The 22852-nt window shown below is 43.5% G+C and overlaps 1 protein-coding gene across 2 annotated transcripts in view; it reads right to left on the bottom strand.

Annotated features, from left to right (window-relative positions):
- The window catches only part of MOCOS (molybdenum cofactor sulfurase), a 387414-nt gene that overhangs the window by 251226 nt on the left and 113336 nt on the right, over positions 1-22852 (bottom strand). The window lies entirely within an intron of this gene.

Genomic DNA, 22852 nt, shown 5'->3' with positions numbered 1-22852 from the left:
TCTTCATCCCAGGACTACTAGATCTTGTACTCTTTGGCCAACATAACCCACATTTCATTGTCTCATATGACTTGGCCATCTCAGTCAACACTCCTTCAGCTTTTCTCTGATGGGGCTACCTGCATCATCACTCAGACCATTTCATTACATATCTGCTGAGCTTCCTTTTACTCAGTATCCACCAGAGCATTCTAATTTCAGCAGTGTGAATTAGTTGTTCTCTCTTCCTAAATGACTAGCATTCCAATCCATATGTCATAGCTACCCTAATCATGACTGAGCAGGACTTTTTAGGAACCCCTCTGCTCACTCCATACAGGGAAGGGGCTAGAAAAGGTGCCCCAAACATAGGCTATCCCATCATATCTGACTGGATAATTGCTTCCAGAGGGATCACTCCCAATGTGGCAAGAAACATTTTTGTTTTTCGACAACTTGGAATGGCTATACCCTACTAGATGAATCAAAAAGTGAAAGACCCAAATGCAGAACATCAATTGTTGCCCAAGAACTCTCGAGGTACAACATCAACATCTCCACTCTCAGCAAAACAAGACGTGCAGATGAAGACCACTTGAGGGAAAAGGGCAGCGGTTATACTTCCTTCTGAAAAGGAAAAACAGCAAGTGACAGACAAATACATAGTGTTGGCTTTACAATCAAAAACCTTCTAGTCAGCCACCTGACTGAGCTCCCCGTTGGCATTAATGAGTGCCTTATGACCCTCCGCATCCAATTTGCCACCATCATCAGTGCATATGCACCAACACCTGATGCTGAAGAAGAACAGAAAGAATCCTTATACACTGACCTTGACAAAATGTCATCCATTCCAAAAACACATGAGATAATCCTCTTAGGGGACTTTAACGCAAAAATTGGCCGAGATTCTAATGTATGGAGTAGAACCATTGGGAAGGAGTGGGCAAGACCGATTCCAATAGCATCCTTGTACTCAGCAAATGTGTAAAGCATGACCTTGTGATCACAAACACAATCTTCAGACAAAGCAACAAGTACAAAACAACTTGGCAACAACCCTGCTCAAAACAGTGGCAGCTCCTAGACTATGTCATTGTAAGAACACAGGATCTAAGAGATGTCCAAATCACTTGTGTCATGAGAAGAGCCAATGATTGCTGGACTAACCACCACCTGGTAACATCAGTCATGTCCATCAGGATTGCACCGAAACATAGAAAGTAACCCATATCACACAGATGGCAATACAACATCCAAAGACTTCAATCCTCAGTGCACCAAGAGAACTTCCAAACACCCCTCAGTGACAAACAGACCATATGGACACCTGGAAATGACAACACAAGTGTCAAAGAAGACTGGGAAGCCCTAAAACATTACATTCAACAAAAAAGTACTTATTCTCTGACTAGAACCCTCAATTTTCATCTGTGTATTTTCTTTTCTGTTTGCACTTGCCTGCCATTGTTAGATGGTGTAAAAAAAAAAGCTGATTAAAAATTTCCACACCAGCTAGTCAGCATGTGCTTTATTCAAGGAGACTCTGGTTCCAGCCAGGGGGTGGTGGACCCCTGGCTCTGTCCCAGGCCCTGCCCTCCACTCTACCCCTTTCCCCAAGTCCCCACCACCATTTCTGCCACACCTCTTCCTGCCCACTCTTCCAAGTGAGCTGTGTCCTTGTTCCTCGCCCCGTCAAGCCTCCTGCGAGTCACAAAACAGCTGATCACGGTGGGTAGGAGGCACAGGGAGGGAAGAGGAGTCACTGGGGGATGGAAGGGTGAGGTTGCACACCACATCCTCTCTCCTTCCCCTTGCCCCCAGAGCCTCCTCAGCGCCGCGAAACAGCTGATTGTGGTGGGCAGGAGGCAAGGGGGAAAGAAGAGAAGGCGCTGATTAGGGGGGCCACCAGTGGGCAGGAGGCACTGGAGGAAGGGGGGGAGCTGATAGGGCTGCCGTTGGGTGCTGAGCACCTACAATTTTTTCCCCAGAGTTGGTTCCTAGCAGGAGCTGCATATTATCTTCTGAAGAGCCGCATGCGGCTCCAGAGCCGCACGTTGGCCACCCCTGCTTTAGACCATCACAAGGCACCACCACCATGATTTTCACAGCCAGGCAGAGCCAGAAAAAATGTCAAGAAGAATACCAGGAGCTGTATATGGCCTTTATCCATCTGACAAAAGCTTTGACTCGGTCAACCGTGAGGCTCTGTGGAAAATCATGTCAAAGTTTGGCTGACCAAGAAAAGTTATCGTCATTGTAAGACTTCTCCATGATCAGATGACTGCCTCCATCCAGTGCAGTGGCTCTACCTCTGAGCCATTTGTCATCTGAACTGGCGTAAAACTAGGCTGTGTACTGGCACCCACCCTTTTCTCCATTTTCTTAGCAGCTATGAAAACACTAACTCAAAACCGTTTGCCACAGGGCATTGGCATCCAATATTGGAGTTACGGCAATCTTTTCAACCTTTCTCATCTCTGTGCCAGAACTAAAGTAATATTGGCAACAATAACCAAACTCCAGTACACAGATGATTGTGCTGTAGTTGCACACTCAAAAGAGCCCTTAATTGCTTCTCTGAAGCTTACAAAAGCCTAGGGCTCACTCTGAACATCAGCAAAACAAACATTCTCCACCAGCCAGTCCCTGGTCAATCATCAGACCCAGCAAGGAAGATTTACATTGACAGAGAATAACTGGAAAATGTAGAATACTTTGCCTGTCTTGGCAGCCATCTCTCACAGAAGGCAGACGCAGACGTCGAGATTCAGCACAGATTCACAACAATCACAAAATCAAAACACATACTAGACTTTTAGTTTATAAAGCGGTGGCAATCCCAACTCTCCTCTATGGTTGTGAGACTTGGGTGACCTACAGAAAACACCTGAAAACCCTGGAACACCAGCATGAGAACTTTCTTCGGAAGAACCTCAATATAAAGTGAGAGGAGCATCGCACTAATGTCAGTATCCTCACAGAGGCCAACATCTTCAGTGTTGAGGCCCTGCTTATCCAGCACCAGCTGAGGTGGAGCAGGCACTATGTGCTCATGCCTGATATATGCTTACCAAAATAACTGCTCAACTCACCAAAGGAAAATCGCCTTGCCCTGGTCACAGAAAACCGCCAGAAAAGAAAGGAAAGACAACTGTCATGCAGCAATCGTGGCCCAACCCCACCTGAAACATCTGCCAACGAGCCTGTGGCTCAAGGATTGGACTCCTCAGTCACCAAAGGACCCATGAAAAATAAAACCTGTGAAAAACCTGTGATCTTATATACTTTGCTATTTAGTTTACTTGACATATTCTTATAGCAGAGAATTCCTGTCAACTTCACCGATCTAAATTAATCATGCTTCATGAGGCTTCTAACATAGAATCATAGGGTTAGGCGGGACCCCACAAGGATCATCTAGTCTAACCCCCTGCCAAGATGCAGGATTTGTTTCATCTAAACCATCCAAGATGGATGGCAATCCAGCCTCCTTTTGACAACCTCCAGTGAAGGAGCTTCCACAACCTCCCTAGGCAGTCTATTCCATTGTTCTACTGTTCTTACAGTTGGGAAGTTTTTCCTGAGATTTAATCTGCATCCACAGTCACATCATGGTTCAAAACTAAACAGAAATATTTAAATTGTTGCACAGACTTTATCTCCATACCACCTAGTTTGACTGGCTTCTTGTTGCCCTTCTCAATGAAGCATTGCATGTATTCTGTCTTTTGTCAGCTGATTTATAAACCATTTTCTCCTAATGCTGTCCCTTTCCAGTTTGTATTTATTTTCATGGAACAACATAATGCCAGCTAAATTATTATGCTACTCAAACAAAACAATGACAAATTATTATAATGTAAAAGTAACTAAATTAAAAGAATATCTACTATCCCATTAAAATATTTTTTCTTCTTTTAAAAAAACTCTGAAGAAACATTGTGCAGTACACAGAAAACCCATTTATCCCAAAAAGATTCTAAAATGCTAAGCTATTATTTCTGGATACCATATGTAAGTAAAGTGCAGCCACTCTATGTGCAGTCTGTGTTAGGCTGATCAATAATGTATTACCTCTGTGCTCAAAATAGCAGGTCACTGTCACTGGGGATTAGCAGGTACTGTAGCTAAAAAGAAGTAAGCAAAGAACAGCTAAATTTAATTGACTATACGAAGGGCCAAAGGCTGCAGCTTTTACTCAGTCCTAATCTCATACTGAAGTAGATGGAAGCTTTGCCTAAAAATAAGGCCTGAAGCCTTTAGTTAAATATAAATAGTTGACCAACTCTTCTAATTCTTGGTGAGTTCAGCCTCTGGGGAAGTAGCGAATCCCCAGATGGACTTGACCTGGGGACTGGCTAGTTTTCAGGGTTTTCCCTGTTAACTAATATTCCCTTTTCAAGTCGAAGATGTAAATTTACAAAAATTGGGCATAAGGTTTCTTCATGCTCTGGCTCTCTTATTACTTTTTTGCCCCCATTAGGAGTGTGTCTGATCTCTCTCTTCCCTACCACTCCCTTTATGCCCATTTTTCCATACACCCAGAGAAACTTCTAGGCTGATTTTTTTTTATATTAAGAGAAAGCAACAAAACAAGAAAGAACAAAAGTGAAATGAGAGAAGATAGTGTGTCTCTCTTCACAAAATGGCTGCGGCCCCAGGAGACTCAGAAATGTAACAAAGTACACAGAAAAAAGGCCTACATTTTTAAACACAAGAGCCTAAAGTCAGGCTCCAATTTCATACAGGTGGGATTTTCAGAACTACCTGTGTGACCTAAGAGCACAAGGCCCACTGATTTCCATATTTTTGAAAATGTTGGCCAAAATTATAGTCACCATTCTGCCTTCTTGCAGATACGAATATCTATGTCATTATGTGATGAAAGCCTTAAACAATGGACAACAGGAGATGCAAGAGCACAGAGGACTTTACCCATAATGTATACTTGCAAGGCTGCAGAAATGAAAGTGGTTGGGAAAGGGGCATCTCATGCCATTGATATTAAAGCATTTCATTTTCATCAGACAAACAAGATGGGTTTGTTTAGTTTTCAAAGAGAGTGATCTATCCCCATTAAGGAGTAAGTGCTTTTCAAATCCTATTTAGCAATATTTGAGGTATCTGAACACAAAGAAGAATAAAAAACCTACAAAATGTATTTTGTTTTATATGTTTCTTTATTACAAAATTGAATCCTGTTTTAGAAGAGCATCCCTATTCAGGACAGCACTTAAGTACATGCTTAATGTTAGGTGTATGCTTGAGATGCTCAGTTAGGACTTAAACTTATGCTTCAGTGCTGTCCTGAATAGCAATGGACATAAGGATGTACTTAACTTCTTTCCTGAACTGAGGCCTGAGAGAACAACATTTTCCAAATAATTGGGGGGAAGTTCATTCTAGTGATAAAACCACCTATATCAAGTTCTAGCTACATCTATTTAGGTTCTTATGGTGCCCATCACCACAGTATAGGAGTGCTTTCCAGAAGAGAATAGTAATATTAAATGCCAAAAGGCCAGTGGTCTAATTTTCCACCTTATTTCACCTAAAATAGTTAGTGATTTAAGATAATAAAATAAGAACATAAGAACGGCCTTACTGGGTCAAACCAAAGGTCCACTAGCCTGTTATCCTGTCTTCTGGCAGTGGCCAGTGTCAGGTGCCCCAGAGGGAATGAACAGAACAGGTAATCATCAAGTGATCCATCCTCTGTTGTTCATTCCCAGCTTCTGGCTAACAGAGGCTAGGGACACCATTCCTGCCCGTCCTGGCTAATAGTCATTGATGGACCTATCCTCCATGAATTTATTTAGTTCTTTTTTGAACCCTTTTATGGTCTTGGCCTTCACAACATCCTCTAGGAAGGCGTTCCACAGGTTGACTGTGCATTGTGTGAAGAAATATTTCCTTTTATTTGTTTTAAACCTGCTGCCTATTAATTTAATTTGGTGACCCCTATAGAGAGAAATAGTTTTTCTCTCTCTTTCTCCTCCTTCCTTCTTGTCTATTATTTGTACTTGTGTCTGCACGAATGAGTTGGAGTCCTCAATTCTTCAATGGCATGAGGTCCAGGAGCATAGGCATGAACCTCTTCCATCTTTCATTCAGCTCAGAAGGATGCTTGCCCTAAAATAAGCAACTATGGGTATATCTACACTGGATGTGGAAAAATGTAATTTCCAGCACGAGCAGACATACCCGCACTAGCTCTGACTAATAAATGTAGCCACACTGCTGCGGGCAGCAGGAAGGACTAGCTTCCTCAAGAACAGCCCCCCCAAAACCATATGTACATACTCAGGAGGCTGGCCTCTCCCTTCGTGGAAGCTATACTTCTATTCTTAGTGCGTTAGCTTGATCAAAGCTAGCATAGTCATGTCTATTACACCTTCCAGCTCCTGTGTAGACATACCCTGAAAAAACATTGCATTGTAACACCCACTTGCTTATTCAGATCATCATTTTGTTTTGTTTTTTTTAATTTCCTCTCTCTATTTCCAAGCTCCTGTTGTACCTCCTGTTCTGTTGTATCTGAACTATATTGCATGTTTGGAACTGGAGGTTTATTTTAATCTAACCCATTAAACAAATAGAACTACCTGCAAAAACTAGAATAGACTGTCACCCTGATTCAGATCTGTTTCTCTTACAAACTTCCTGTCCTTCCTTTGCTGAGGAACAAGAGGGCCTTTTTTCAGCATCATTTTTAAGGGTTTATTTGATGAAGCAGCCTTCCAATATATGTGGTTGATTCAGTCAGCTTGCTGCTGTCCAAGTAGCACAGGGAAATAATGTTAACTGATTGAAGCTTCTAGTACCACTGGGGAACCTGCTGGCTAATAGTGCATTTGCAAATGCAAAAAAAGTGCCCGCAGAGTTCTAAAGACATTAAATTGGAACCTTATCATGCTGACTTGTTATTGATTGGAGAAAATGACCTTGATATTTTATATAATTCCACATTTTCATTCTCCCTGTCCTCTTTTGCAATGTTAATAACAAACACAACAAAAAAGTTCTTGTTGCTTCTGTGAAGGATCTGTTAAGGAGGGGACTATAACTCCCATGAGCCTCTCCCCACTACACATCCCCTTCACCTGGTCAGGCAGGGAACCCAGGAAATGGCCAGGCTCTGTTTGGAAGCAGCAGCTGCATGATGAGATAGGAGCTGCAGAGAAGATGGATGGAAAGAGAAATCCCCAAGGCTGTGACAGCCAGATATCACAGCTGGGTGCAGGTCTGTGTGGGACCGATGAGGAAATAGCAGCAGCTGGACAGGGAGCCAGTGCAGAAGGGCCCCAATGAGAGACACAAACTGAGCCTGGCTGGAATCCAGTAAGCACCTATCTCAGTGTTCTTCTATTGGTGGCCAAGGGCCACTTCCAGGCCACCCACCGCCAGGTGTCAGCTATTCCTTCATGCCTCCTGGGAAGCACCAGTGCTTTCTCCCCCTCCCCTCAGGATCCTAGCCTGTTCTCATGGGGGAGGAGCAGTTTGTGCTCCCAGAAAGGGAGTGGGGAACAGAAAGAGCCCTGCCGCTCTGGATGGCTCCTCTCCTTCACCCTTCCATTTTTGAGAGCAGGGATGGTTCCTCTGCTCCTTCCCCCTCTGTAACACCCGGCCTGGGAAAGACAAAGCCGGGGAAGAACCCTAGAGCTGCTCCCCTCTGTAGCCCTCCTCCCAGCCTGGGGGTGGGGGTAAAGAACCCCCATAGGAGCAGAGGCTGGAGAGCTGGGAGTTGTAAGGGCTGAGCAGATGGGTGGACTAGAGGGCAGACCCAATGGAGGCCTGAACTGAGGGGGGCTGGGTAGATGCACTTCAGTTTATTTTCCCTCTGTCTACCATCATGTCTTGTATTTAATTTAGAAATTTTTCATTTGCATGTAAACATATTTGAGCTAGACGGTGTTGATCTATTTCGACCTACAGTGGTACACTTTTAATCAGGCACTTAATCAGGTGCTTATACAACATAAAGTGATCAGTAATTGACATGCCTTCATTAGTTAGCTTGATAGCTGCACAATATTTTTTTTTAAAAGACAGCAAGTGTCAAAATTTCAGGCAATAAGAAAGGGAAATTAGATATCCATTCTTTTTTTGCGAGTTTAACTTTTAATTTTAATTTCATTGTTTTAATAGAATTAATAGTATGCTGTTTAAATAGCATTACAGGGTATCTGTATAACGCTTTGTTTGCAGGATTTTATTGGTATTTTGTCTATGGGCACGTTTAACCTGTTATTTTGAGATTAATAAATACAGTCCAGCACACTGTCCTGAAATGGTCGCTGTGACCCCTGGCCGGTGGCAGGCTCACTATAGAGCAAACACTTGAAGAGCCCTTTCGCCTGCCAAGATGCCTTAGCCAGGATGCCATAAAATGTAATTGAATACCACTATCTTATCTGCTTGAATAGAGACTTGACTGAAGAGAGCACCCCATGCACTAGGCCTGAAAACTCCTAGCTCTCAACTGGACTGCCCCAGAGACCGAAAACAATTACCACTAACTTGAACTGTACTGTTAAGCCTCTGTACCTAAGGTATCTGCAACCTACCCATTTCCTGACAACCTTAGTAAAATAGCCTTTCACGTAGCCATGTGTCTGGATGGTTATTGGGACCTACCGAGGCTAGTTCCTATAAGGCCTAGCTGCTGAAGCACCTGCTGTGTTTGCCTTGAAGTCATAGTATACCCAGTTCGCTTCTGGTGTCTTAAGGGTTTGCTGTATTCAAACTCTGATCAGCTTCAATAATTACACTTATTTAACATACCCAGTTCTGAGTAAAAAAACCAACAGAGCAAACAATAAGCGAAACTTAACAAAAGAGACTGCCTGTAAAAAGATGGCATGCAGACAAGTCTAGAAGCAAACAATACACTTGTGATTCAATTCTTAGCCACCCCCAACCTCACTTTCCTGCTTCTTTATAATGTAGAAAATCCAGGGTCTCTACATAAAGTGTTGAGCCCCCACCAGCAATTTTCCTTAGATATCACTGAAGGGAAGGGAGATGCAATAGTCTCTTATCTTCAGATACCAACCCTAGAGCTGAGCAGGATTAAAACAACTTCACATTAAATACCAAGAAAAGCAGAACAAGGATTGTTTTCTTAGCTGTAGAATTAAATTTAATTTAATTTAGATAAAGAAAGCTACTCTCTGTTTATGGGGCTCAATCCTGCAGGGTCCCAAGCATCCTGGCCCAATCCACCAAAGCACTTACCCATGTATTTAACTTTAAATACATGAGCAGTCCCATTGAAATCAATGGCCTTTAGACTCATGAACTTTAGTGAAGTGTAGGATCCCTACAGAGGATTCTCAGCTGTTGTAAATCATCATAGCTCTACTGAAGTTATCTCCATTCAAGCTAGGTTAACTTATATCAGCTGAGGATCTGGCCTATTGATTTACATGGAAGAACGGTAGTTAGAGTGCTTTTAAAGCATCCTTGTTATTTGATTTATGATGTGGTCCCATTAGGAGAAAGTATGCTCTGGCTTGCTCACCATCAACAAAATCACAACAGGCCTTAAATCTGAACTAAGGGAATGGGAAGTTATTTTAAAACCATTTTATCAATTAACCTTTTTATATTTTGGTTGGGTAATACTAATTTTACTTAAATGTTTTCATTAAACCAAGGAGAATTAAAATTTTACACCAAATTTTGCAAGATAAATATTGACTCTTATACAGAAGGTAATAAAGAAGAACAATGAAGTAATACCATGTATTTTACAATGTCAGTGTGTAATGATTCTAAGAATGTTGACATCTTATTAAGGGCTTGATCCAAAGCCCAGTAAAGTCAGAGTAAAACTCCATTGACTTCGGCTGGAGCTAGATTAGATTAGGTGTTGAGAGTTCATGGCATATCCCAAGAGTGCTCAGCATGCTCCAACAACTCCACTCTTAGCAACTTCTTCTGACTAGAGAACAACAGAGATCCACAGATGCATGTTTGTTGTAAATGGCAATAGTAATCAAAAGGCTATACACCAGAGGGATATTAATAGGTTCAGATTTTAAAACAAAGAAGCCCATTCTCTTTTGACTTAGGTGTAACTTAGCTATAATCAGTGCCTACACCTTCACATTTTTAACTAATTGGTAGGCCTTTTCAATAATGAGAGCAAGAAATATGATTATTTTAGTGGAAATACATTTATGTAGCAGTAATCAACAGCTAATTAATGCAGCAAATAAGAGTTGCATATTCATTAAAATCAGGTAATTATTTATTAAAATACAAATATTTGGATGTCTGTTTCTCACATTAGAATATACAATAGCCTATTGTGCTTTTCCACTTGATTAGTTCATGATATTCACTGGATTTCTCTTTAAGATGTACCTCAGAAATTATCAAGAATACTAGCCTATGAAAAAACAGAACAGAACACGCAGATAGAATATGTTGTAAATGTACCACCTCAGCACACTCAGTCAATTATTTTCCCTGCAGAGTATCTACAAAGAAATCAATCTCTGTTACCATGCATATCATGCCAATCGTAGGTCCTGTTTAAGGTCATGTTAGCCCCTGGCCATGGCAATAAATGGCCAATCCACTATGTGCACAATACTGGAGATGACCAGCTAAACATGTAGCCAAAAATTAGTGGGTTGGTGTCACTTTTGAGTGTTTTTCCAAGACATTATTCTTTTTCTGTGCATTGATCAGAGCTGGAGTGCACTGGGTTTTTACATTAGCGTGGACAAAATGTAAAAATCAACCAACCAACCACTTGTGGTTATTACAGATCCCATGGCACATTTCACAACAATAGAAATGTGTTAAATTAACCCTTGTGTTTTGGCCTAATTTTGACTTGGATAATTACAATATATTTTTCCTTTTCATCACTTGGCTATACTATTCTTTTTCACTTCCTCTAATATACTCTTGTATAGTGTTGCTGTCAAAACAGCTGCTGTACTTTACCTCAGTGGCAGGTGAAGTGATCACTAGGTGTGGGGGATGAATTGTGCATAGTTCTTTTTGTTTTTGATTTTAGTATTTATGACTGTATGTTGGGGGAACAGATCATCTATTAGACAGTAAAAGCACAAAGTAGCTATTGATTTTGGTAACAGGCCACAGTTAAATTCTTCTGAAGATTAAAGTTTCATTTTTAAAGATTTTAAATCTTTTTGTTTGTTTGTTTGTTTTTTTGAGGACTGCCAAATAGTGCTGGGTTTTTATAGCCCATTATTACTATTAACTATTTGTAATACCATAGTGTGACACTACACCCCATATTCTTCATAGAGATATTGTTATGATAGGAATATGGCATAACTAAGATATGCTCATGCAAGATGGGTCATTAAGTTATCATTGGAAAGGTTATGATTTAATTAATGTGATTATCCTATTTATATGCATGTATTATTTCTGTATCTGAAGTTAGAAATATTGACTATGTATCAGTTGCAAAGGTGTTTGCATCTGGGGAATGCCCACCAGACAAAATGCAATCAGTCTGGCTAGTTAGTCAATAAACCATTAGGGAGAACAACAGGTCTTTGAAGATGCTAATCTCCCACCTTCCTGAGAAGCTTCCTGGGATGCTGCTTTGACACTGCAGGGTCATATGATCGTGTCGCCTGGTACTGGACCCCATCTTAGCCTGCTAGTATTTTTCCACAAAAGGGGTGGAGACCAAAATGGGGAACGAAGGATTCCCAACATATGTAAATCCTAATTAAGGCAGGGAAGTGAGTTAATCAGGGCTCCTACTTCACTGAATCCCTGCCCAGGATGACTGCTAAACAGGATGCCTAAAACAACATTCAGGGTGAGAAATTACTACTTGTCACCAGTTTCTTTAGTGTATTGAGCTTAGTTTGCATGTTTGTTTTATTTGCTCAGTAATCTGGTTTGTTGTGTTTGCTGACCCTTACAATCACTTAAACTCTATCCTTTGTAGTTAATAAAGTAATTTTGTTGTCTAAAACCCAGTTTGTGGAATTCATAACTGCAGGTGGGGGGGAAAAAGCTGTGCATATCTTTCACCACACTGAGGGAGGGAGTGAATCTCATGAGCTTATGCTGTACAGATTTCTGTGCAGCGCAAGATGATACAATGTTGGGTTTACACTCCAGAGGAGGTGTGCACTTGAGTGCTGGGCAATTCCCTAGCTGAAGCCTACCCACGCAGAGCTGATCTCAGTGTCTGTGTCTTTCTGCAGCTGGGTGTGTCCCTACCTGTGTGTGTGCTGGAGGAGACTTGAAGGCCTGGTTCAGCAGGACAGGGTGAGGGAGTCCAGGCTGGTGGCACCCCGGAGTAGGGGGGTGGGGGGTAGCCTGTCACATATAGCACCTAGGACCCCTAGTCATGGGAAAGGATCCCATTGTGCTAACCACTGTACAAACAGACAGATGATACAACGGCACTGAACATGCAACTCCCTGCCCCCCTCCAAGGATATAAGAACTTTTCACAAGTTTTGAAATAGCATAATAGAAATAAATATTTAAGAAGAAAAAATGCATTATAGCTATTATTTTGACCTGGCAAATATTTTTTATCTGTAATCATACAGGCAGAGTATATTTCTAACATTCACTATGTTCCAGATAGCAAAGCTTCACTGTCAGTTGCTGACATAAATAAAAATCAATCATGGAAGCTGCAAGTACTATCTATCTCTGTGCAAAGCATGGGACCTTCTGATCTACCTAATTTTACCTCATTTGATTTCCTTTCTCCATTGCAGAGACTAGAAGCAGACGCCAGGCATCCATTTCTCTGGTGCATGTCTCAGTACTTGAATAGCAAACTTCACCATAAAGCCACATGCATAGGAGGAACAAAACACACAGGGTAGGATTTTCACCACTGCTCTGGCCCTTTTATGCTGGATAAAAAGGCAAGAATGGCAAAAATGGGCCCTACATTGCCTTCCATGGGCCCCATCACCAACTCTGGTGTGTGCAGTGTGCTCAGAGCAGGTGGAATGGGTCAGGGTTGGAATGAAGTGCACAGCATACAGAAATTTGAGAGAGTGCAGCAAGCCATGGGGACACCTGGAGAGCGTCTCATAACTTAGGGCTTGTATACATTACCCACTGGATCGTCGGGCAGCGATCGAGCCAGCGGGGGGTCGATTTATCGTGTTTAGTCTAGACACAATAAATCGACCGCTGAGCGCTCTCCCATCGACTCTGGTACTCCACCAGGGCAAGAGGCACAGTCAGAGTCGATGGGAGAGTGTCAGCCATTGCCTTACTACGGTGAAGACACCACATTAATTAGATCTAAATACGTCGACTTCAGCTACATTATTCACGTAGCTGAAGTTGCGTAACTTAGATCGATCCCTCCCCACCCCAGTGTAGACCAGGCCTTAGATGTGGATATAAGGACTCTCGGAGGTATGCATGGGGCTTCTCCATCCCTTGAAGCAGCTCAGGATCAGGGGACACAATGATCGCTTAATGCCACCTTTGCTTGGGGGCTGTAAGTTCAGTGCTGCCCCTCTCAGATGCACAGCACAGAATCTCACCCACATGCCTTTATGAGGAAGAAGGTGAAAGATAAACTTTGCTCTATCTGGTCTCCTCAACCTATGCAGATGTGGTAGTGGATGGTTCTCATGAGAATAAAGGTACCTGCCATCATCATGCTTTTACTACAGTTTTGGCACTACCTTGCTGGAAGTCTCAGCAGCAAATAACCAAAGGACACGGAACTAACTTCTCAACCCAAAAAGTGGCCCTTCTAAAACAAGGTTGTAATGAAAAAATGGTCAACTTATTCACTGGGAATAAATTATCTGACCAGTGGAGCTCTTTTTTTTTGCTGTAAATTGTTCATGAAGTAGTCCTGATTTCCCCTGTTGTAAGCTTTTAGCCAGTAGTTGCTGAATAGTTTAAATGAACAAACTTTAGATCCACAGTGTGTTCATAAATTGTTACTTCAGTTATTCACAATTCATTGATCTTGGTGAATGATTGGTCATCTGGTACATGGTAATCGTTCTGCCTCCTGAGAGGATGGTAAATGGGAAAACAACAAACAACTAGATAACAATGGGTGGGGTCTGTGCTTGTTTGCATACATATACCCTTATTTACTTGTGGATGCAGGTATCTGAACAAAAAACCATCATTCTGAAATTAGTCATGCAACCAAACACACATTCAAGGAAGATTCAGAAATAGTGACTTAAAAGAAATGTAAACATGGTTCAACAGGACAGCCATTTGGAAGTCAAACAAATACTTACTCTGATGTCCATTTAAATGTAAATAAGAGACATCTAAAATACGAGAGCTGTGCTGGTAGCATGAATTGTTATGTAGTGTCCTCTATGGCTGTGGACATCATAATGCATTTACTGTGAACAAGCACAAGGAGGCAACAAAGGCGAAAGCACAACCCTACTTTCATCAATACTATTTCTGTCACATTCACTCACTGCTAGTTGAAATATATTACCAAGGTGGTGTGTGGTAGCTCTCCCTGCTACTGACTAGGTGCTACCGGCTACTCTGTGGAGGAAATTTCATTCAGCAACTTTCACTCTAAAACAGTGGTCCTCAACCTATTTATCATTGTGGGCTGCATATGCCGCCCACAATGTGTTACCTGGGCCGCAGGTTGAGAACCACAGCACACCCCTCCCTCAGACCCTCCCACTTAACCCCTATGCCCAGCGCCTCCCGCCCAGAGACCCCTCCACAGAGTGGGGCTAGGAATGGAGCCCTGGGAACCGGGCCGGGTGGCAGGGCAGCCAGGTGGCAACCCAGACCCTGACTCTGCAGGGCTGGCCAGAAGCCCTAATGCCGACCCCAGACCCTAACCCCATCGGGCAGGCCCTGGACCCCAGGCCCTGTGGGGCCGGGTGGCAGGCCTGGATTCTGGACTGTGTGGGGCTGGCTGGAAGCACCAAATGCTGTGGAGCTGGCTGGCAGCCCTGGACCCTGCCCCGTCACACCGCCCAGCAGCCCTGGGCCATGCTGGGCAGCCAGGCAGCTGGGAACCGGGACCTTGCTGCATGGCCAGGCGGCCTTTAGCACACAGCTGGGCCGCAGCTGTGCGCTAACTGGGCTGCATGCGGGTTGAGAATCGCTTCTCTAAAACAAAAACAGAAACACGTAAAAGCATGAAAACTGTTGTCAGGTCACATGACAATACATCTATTAGGTCTAATTGGGTTCAGCAGAGTCACGACATATGGCATAAATAGAGAAGACAAAATCTGTATGTTTCTATCCTCAGAGCGCAAGAGGAATCATTTGCTTAGCATGATTAAACAGCCAGGTGGATGATTTTACCTCATGGAGCTTGCAATCACACTGAAAGGATAAGCTGTACAGCCTCCATGTAGCAAGGGAAACTGACCAAATATGCCACTCCAGAATGCGTGTGGCATGTTGGATGCCAGCTGGCTGTATTGCTCCCTACAACAGAAGCAGTGCCGTTGTAAAGCATATTGTTGTGAAATGCTTCTTGTGAACAATGGGAGCTACAGGTGCTCAGTACAGTAACTCCTCGCATAATGTTGTAGTTATGTTCCTGCAAAATGCAACTTTAAGAGAAACAATGTTAAGCGAATCCAGTTTTCCCACAAGAATTAATGTAAATGGTGGGGTTAGGTTTCAGGGAATTTTTTTTCACCAAACAAAAACTATATTATATATATGTACACACAGTATAAGTTTTAAACAAACAATTTAATACTGTACACAGCAATGATGATTGTGAAGCTTGGTTGAGGTGGTGAAGTCAGAGGGTAGGATATTTTCCAGGGAATGCCTTACTGCTAAATGACGAACTAGAACTCGGCTGAGCCGTCAAGGGTTAACACGTTGTTAATGTAGCCTCACACTCTACAAGGCAGCATGAATGGAGGGAGGGGAGACAGCATGGCAGACAGACACAGAGACACACACTCTGTGTGTGAGAGAGAGATGCACATTGCTCCTCTAAGTACGCTGAACCACTCTAGGTACACTGCCTTTTTAAGTAGACCAGGAAGTTGAGACAGCTGCTGCTGCCACCATGCTCCCTCTGTCCTGAGCCCTGCTCGATGGAGATGGGGTAAGCAGGGGGCAGGAGGACACCCTGATATTAGCCCCCACTCTTTCCCGCCTCCCCTGCACAGCAAGCAGGAGGTTCCCGGGAGCAGCTCCAAGACAGAGGGCAGAAGCAGCACATGGCAGTGGTGGGAGGGACAGTTGAACTGCCCACAATTGATAGCCTGCTGGGTGGCTGCCGCACAGGGAACTTAGGGGAGTGGGGAGCTGATGGGGGGCTGCCGGTTCACCCTGGTTCCAAGCCCCCAGCAGCTAGCTCCAATGGGCTGCTCTTTCTGCAAGCAGTGGACAAAGCAGGCAGCTGCCAAACAATGTTATAAGGGAGCATTGCGCAACTTTAAACGAGCATGTTCCCTAATTGATCAGCAACGTAACAACAACACAACGTTAACCAGAACGACTTTAAGTGAGGAGTTACTGTACCTCGGAAATCCATCCATTTGTTTATTTTTATATATATGAATGGTCTTGTGGTCAAAACATTGGACTGGGATCTGATGACCTGGGTACAGTCCATAGCTATGTCTACACCTCCTTTGGGTCCTTGGGCAAGTCACTTAATATCTGTCTCAGTTCCCCATCTGGAATAGTTAGGGGAGGCTATTGTCTTTCTCCCACCATCTGTTCCTCTTGTCTGTTTAGACTGCAAGATGTTCAGGGCAGGGAATGCACAGTGTTTCCAACAATGAGGTCACACTCTCAGCTGGGTGCTATACAGGTGCTATTGTAATACAGATTATTATTATTTCAGTGCCTAGCTCTGGGCGCCAACTTAGTAGCCTATATAAATATAAAATGATAGAGCAAGACAGTCCCAAGCGGGAAAACTCAGACCCAGTTTTGAACTCTTCTTGATATGGGGTGTTCAGATCTGAAGCTTTGGGTTGGCTGAATCTAGAAATAGGGACCAGTTGTGAAATGTAGGTTTGGATTCAAATAACCTCATGCATTCAGAGGCAGGGCTAGCATGTTGCACAGGGGAAGTAAGTTGAACCATCCCTTTTATTGGTGCAGCTTGTGCAGAGAAGCAAGAGAGTTCTTTCCACTCTTTTGCCTCAGTATGAATGAGCAGCAAGGGTCAGAATCTGGCCCTCTGTGGTCTGTCTCTAAGCTTATGACACAGATCTATCCATGCGTTTTAAATTAAAATGTTGACATTGACACTGAAATGACAAAGACTTAGGCCTGGTCTACACTGGGGGGGGTGTCGAACTAAGGTACGCAAGTTCAGCTACGCGAATAGCGTAGCTGAACTCGAACTACCTTAGTTCGAAGTACTCACCCGTCCAGACGCCGCAGGATCGAAGTCCGCGGCTCCCCCGTCGACTCCGCCACCGCCGTTCGTGGTGGTGGAGTTCCGGAGTTGACGGGAGCACGTTCGGAGTTCGAACTATCGCATCTAGATTAGACGCGATAGTTCGAACTCCGAGAAGTCGAACTCTACGCGTCGACCCGGCAGGTAAGTGTAGACCTACCTTTACAGTAGGAATGTGTAACCATAGGCCTGGTCTACACTAGGCGTTTAAACCGGTTTTAGGAGCGTAAAACCGATTTAACGCCACACCCGTCCACACTAAGAGGCCCTTTATATCGGTATAAAGGGCTCTTTAAACCAGTTTCTGTACTCCTCCCTAACGAGAGGAGTAGCGCTAATATCGGTATTACCATATCGGATTGGGGTTAGTGTGGCCGCAGATCGACGGTATTGGCCTCCGGGCGGTATCCCACAGTGCACCACTGACTGCTCTGGACAGCAATCTGAACTCGGATGCAGTGGCCAGGTAGACAGGAAAAGCCCCGCGAACTTTTGAATATTTCCTGTTTGCCCAGCGTGGAGCTCCGATCAGCACGTGTGGTGATGCAGTTAAAAATCAAAATAAAGAAAGAGCTCCCGAATGGACGATGCGGACGTGATCGCTGTAAGGGCAGGCAAATCTGTTCTATCAGCGCTCCGTTACAGAAGACGAAATTCAAAATCATTTTTAAAAAATCTCCAGACAGATGCCATAGCAGGGACTCAGCGCACTGCTGCGTGACAAGCGTAACGGAAAGCCAAAGAATCAAATGGACGCTCATGGACTGGAGGACTCAAGCTATCCCACAGTTCCTGCAGTCTCTGAAAAGCATTTGCATTCTTGGCTGAGCTCCAAATGCTTCTAGGGTCAAAAACAGTGTCCGCGGTGGGTCAGGGCATAGCTAGGCAATTTACGCACCCGCCCACCCACCCCCAGAAGTGAAAGGGAAAACAATCCTCTCTTGACTCTTTTACATGTCACCCTATCTTTACTGAATGCTGCAGATAGACGCGATGGTGCAGCACTCAACACCAACATCCTTGCTCCCCCCACGCTATGGATGGCTGATGGTACAATATGGCTGGTATCCGTCCTCATCATCAGCCTATTGGCACATGGGGCAGTGCAAAAGGACTGGTAACCATGCTGACTAGCATCCGTCAGGTCGATCAAGGGCGCCTGGCCCTAATTTTTCCTGGTAGATGGTACAGTATGGCTGATAACCATCGTCATCATAGCAACAGGGGGCTGAGCTCCATCAGCCCCCACCCTTCATGTGTAAAGAAAAGATTCAATTGCCCCTGGACTAGCAGAGGGATGCTGGGCTCCTCTCCTACACACTCCTTACTGTCCTGTCTGGACTATCATAGCAGCTGGAGGCTGCCTTCCACTCATATCTCACTAACAAGTCACTGTGTCTTATTCCTGCATTCTTTATTACTTCATCACACAAGTGGGGGGACAATGCTACGGTAGCCCAGGAAGGCTGAGGGAAGAACAGAATCAACAGGTGGGGTTGTTGCAGGAGCACCCCCTGTGAATAGCATACAGCTCATAATTTCTGCAGGATCTGACACAGAGCAGCTGTGCTCTCTGGTTCTATGATACAGTGGTTCTCTAGTACACTTGCCCATATTCTAGGCAGGACTGATTCTATTTTTAGATACCAAGTCATTGAGTCATTCCCAATTTTGGCTTTTGCGCCCCTGGCTAAGAGCAGCCAGGGGCACTTATGACAGCAACAGATGGTGCAGTGCAAAAGGACTGGTAGCCACGATCATCTTATTACCAATTTATGGCATGGTAGATGGTACAATATGGCTGGTAATCATCTCTGCTATCATGCAAAAGCAAAAGCATGCTGCTGTGTAGCGCTGCTGAATCGCCTCTGTGAGCGGCATCTAGTACACATACGGTGACAGTCACAAAAGGCTAAACAGGCTCCATGATTGCCATGCTATGGCATCTGCCAGGGCAATCCAGGGAAAAAAGGCACGAAATGCTTGTCTGCCGTTGCTTTCCCAGCAGAAGGAGTGACTGACGACATCTACCCAGAACCACCCGCGACAATGATTTTTGCCGCATCAGGCACTGGGATCTCAACCCGGAAATTCCAAGGGGCGGGGGAGGATGCGGGAACTATGGGATAGCTACGGAATAGCTACCCACAGTGCAATGCTCCAGAAATCAACGCTAACCTCGGACCGTGGACGCACACCACCGATTTAATGTGTTTAGTGTGGCCGCGCACATTTGATTTTATGCAATCTGTTTTGTTAAATCGGTTTATGTAAATTCGGAATAATCCCGTAGTGTAGACGTACCCTAAAATATCAATTAAACCAGTGGTTCTAAAAGCTGGTCCGCCGCTTGTTCAGGAAAAGCCCCTGGCAGGCCGGGCCGATTTGTTTACCTGCCGTGTCTGCAGGTTTGGCTGATCATGGCTCCCACTGGCCGCGGTTCGCTGCTCCAGGCCAATGGGGGCTGCGGGAAGGGCAGCCAGCACATCCCTCAGCCCACGCCGCTTCCCGCAGATCCCATTGGCCTGGAGCGGCGAACCATGGCCTGTGGAAGCCGTGATCGGCCGAACCTGCAGACATGGCAGGAAAACTGACTGGCCCGGCCCGCCAGGGGCTTTCCCTGAACAAGCGGCGGACCAGCTTTGAGAACCACTGAATTAAACTACACTGATGTCTATGTTAATTTCCTTTCCATTTTAAAACAAGCATTTTTGTAAATAGATAAACCATAGTTGCCATTTCTGTACTTCTGCCAATATGAATGTTCTCTTCCCTTTGTTTGACTGCTCAGTTTTTAAAATGTCCAGGGCTTTTTGCCTTGATAATAATTTCCTCCATTTTAATGTGTAGGTTTACTGGCTTATAAATGCTGATGTTCTAGGAAAGATTGCTTGCCTCTTAAGAGGACATGCCATTTGATACCTTAACATTCATCTTCAAGCAGAAATCTTCCTTCTGAAATCGCTGATCTTTGGCCTCTGCCATGTCTATTTTTAATACCCCCTATTTATAATTTAAATGAATTTTATCTAGTTAAAGTGGTTTAACATCTGCAAAGACACCTGAACCCAAGATAGGAAATCACTCTAGTCACAAAACTAGATTTATTATATTAAATAACATATGTTATTGTACAACATGTACACTTCAGAGACACAAAACAAGAAACCTGCTCACTTATATGGTGACATTGCCCACTAAAGCCTTGCTCATCCAAGGTGCTGAGTGCTTCCTGGGAAATGCAAAGTGCCCTCAACTTCCATTGACCTAGAAGTTGAAGAGGCTCAGGACTTCCAGGAAACTCAATACCTCATAAAAGCAGGCCTTAAGAAACATATTTTCCTTTCCTGAATTGTAGGAATATAGGCCCATATTAAGCCTGCGTGAACTATGGTTTTAAATTGAGTTTGAATATTAGCATGAGCAATACGCCCAAAGCACATGAAAAAAGAATGAACTCATGAGAAAGAAAGATCCTGTGTGTTAAACTTGTAGTGACTCTTTGGAATACCAGTGTTATTGTATATAAGGTTTGGGAAATGAAGAAAACATAGCTAATTGAGCACCAGGAGTAGTAAATAATTGGTGCTTAGTCCAGTAGTGGGGGGAAAATATGGCAAAGTCAGATATGGAAAAAACCCTTGAAAAGAGCAGAGTGCAGCCCTAAACTGCTTCAGCTGACTTTCGCTAAGGTTCAATAAGTTAGCTAGCAATGCCATCACTTGTTACAGTGTATAAAAAAAAGCAAGGTTTTCTAGGGGTTCTTTGTCAGACATTTCCTTACTCCTCTAGAGTCATGCCATGATGGTAAGGGGTCTCCTGGGGCTGATCAGGTTGTGCATATTCAGCTAATGCTTATAACTGTATTGTTGCAAGGATATAGAATGTGAGGGTGTTTATGCTTAGACTGATACCAAGTGGCCTTTGGACTAATAAAGGAATGCTTGTGTGGAAACAGTCATGGCGAACCTTAATAAACTTATTAGGAAAATTATGTCCAACACAAATAAATAATTGTTTACTGCTGTTTCAAGGAGATATAAAGTAGAGTGGGTCAGATTCTGCCCTGATTTACACCTTACACATCTCCACTGAAGTCAAAAGGATTGCAAAGGGTGAATGTCAGCAAAGAATTTGGACAAGCAAGTGAACAGGCCACTATTCAAGATGCACCAGGATAGGGGGAATATCCCATAACAAGTGTAAATGCACCTCCTAGTAAAAGTGTGGAATGTGGCTGAGAGAACAACCACAAACCCTCATTTCCAAAGATTAAACCGGAAACCAGCCACAATAGAATGTAGGACACTGCCTACTGTACACATGGCCTTTGAGTTTGATCCAAATCCAGGCAAGATATAGTAGTAAGATTTTATGTTTGTATTTTGTATAATTTGGAATGAAGGATAAAGAATAATAATGTAGCATGCATTAAATGTATTGGTGTATGATTTGACCATATCCTGCCAGCCGCCCCTTCTGAAAGCAGAAAGGAATGGCCTAATGGGCCATTGGTAAAGATGCATCAGCCAGAATCTGTGTTTGAAGCTGATTTCAAGGCAGTGACAGATCTTTAGGGTCACCACTTCGCTGTAGGTTTAGCATTTTAAAATAAGTAAAAGAATGCAATGATTGTTTTCTCCTTCATTGCAATTTGATGTTTCTGTTCAAATGCTCTGTGTAAATCAATCCTGTTTTGTGTGTGAATGAGGAATGTGTGTGTTAGAAGATAAGTGTGAAGGCCATCACCCGACCAGATGTTCTAGGGAGGAACTTAAGGGCACTATGCCCCTACTGAAATGTCAGAGGAGGGCAGATTGATGACTCTAAAGATGAGACAGCCACCTATCAATGGGGACAAGATAGCTGTGATCAAAACCAGCATGCAATAACTCCCTGCTAGACTTGATAAAAGAACAAGATAAAGGATGAGAAGAACAATTTAAGAAAACAAGCACTCGTCAAATGAAAATTGATTACAGCATGACGGTGCAAAACTCGTTGGTCCCAATGAAGGAAAATCACCATATAAACAGCTTTATTTGGGCATCAGCTTTCGTGGGTAAAAAACCCACTTCTTCAAATGCATGGAGTGAAAATTACAGATACAGGCATAATCATATATTGGCATATGAAGAGAAGGGAGTTACCTTACAAGTGGAGAACCAATGTTGAAGGCCAATTCAATCAGGGTGGATGTGGTCCACTCCCAATAATTGATGAGGAGGTGTCAATACCAAGAGAGAGAAAATTGCTTTGGTAGTGAGCCAGCCACTCCCAGTCCCTATTTAAACCCAAATTGATGGTGTTAAGTTTGCAAATGAATTGTAGCTCTGCAGTTTCTCTTTGAAGTCTGTTTTTGAAGTTTTTTTGTTGAAGAATGGCCACTTTTAAATCTGTTACTGAATGTCCAGTGAGATTGAAGTGTTCTACTTCTGGATTTTTTATGTAACCATTCCTGATGTCCGATTTGTGTCCATTTATCCTTTT

The sequence above is a fragment of the Mauremys mutica genome, chromosome 2, assembly GCF_020497125.1.
Source record: "Mauremys mutica isolate MM-2020 ecotype Southern chromosome 2, ASM2049712v1, whole genome shotgun sequence".
Lineage (NCBI taxonomy): Eukaryota > Metazoa > Chordata > Testudines > Geoemydidae > Mauremys > Mauremys mutica.
This window is presented reverse-complemented; position numbering and strand designations above follow the sequence as displayed.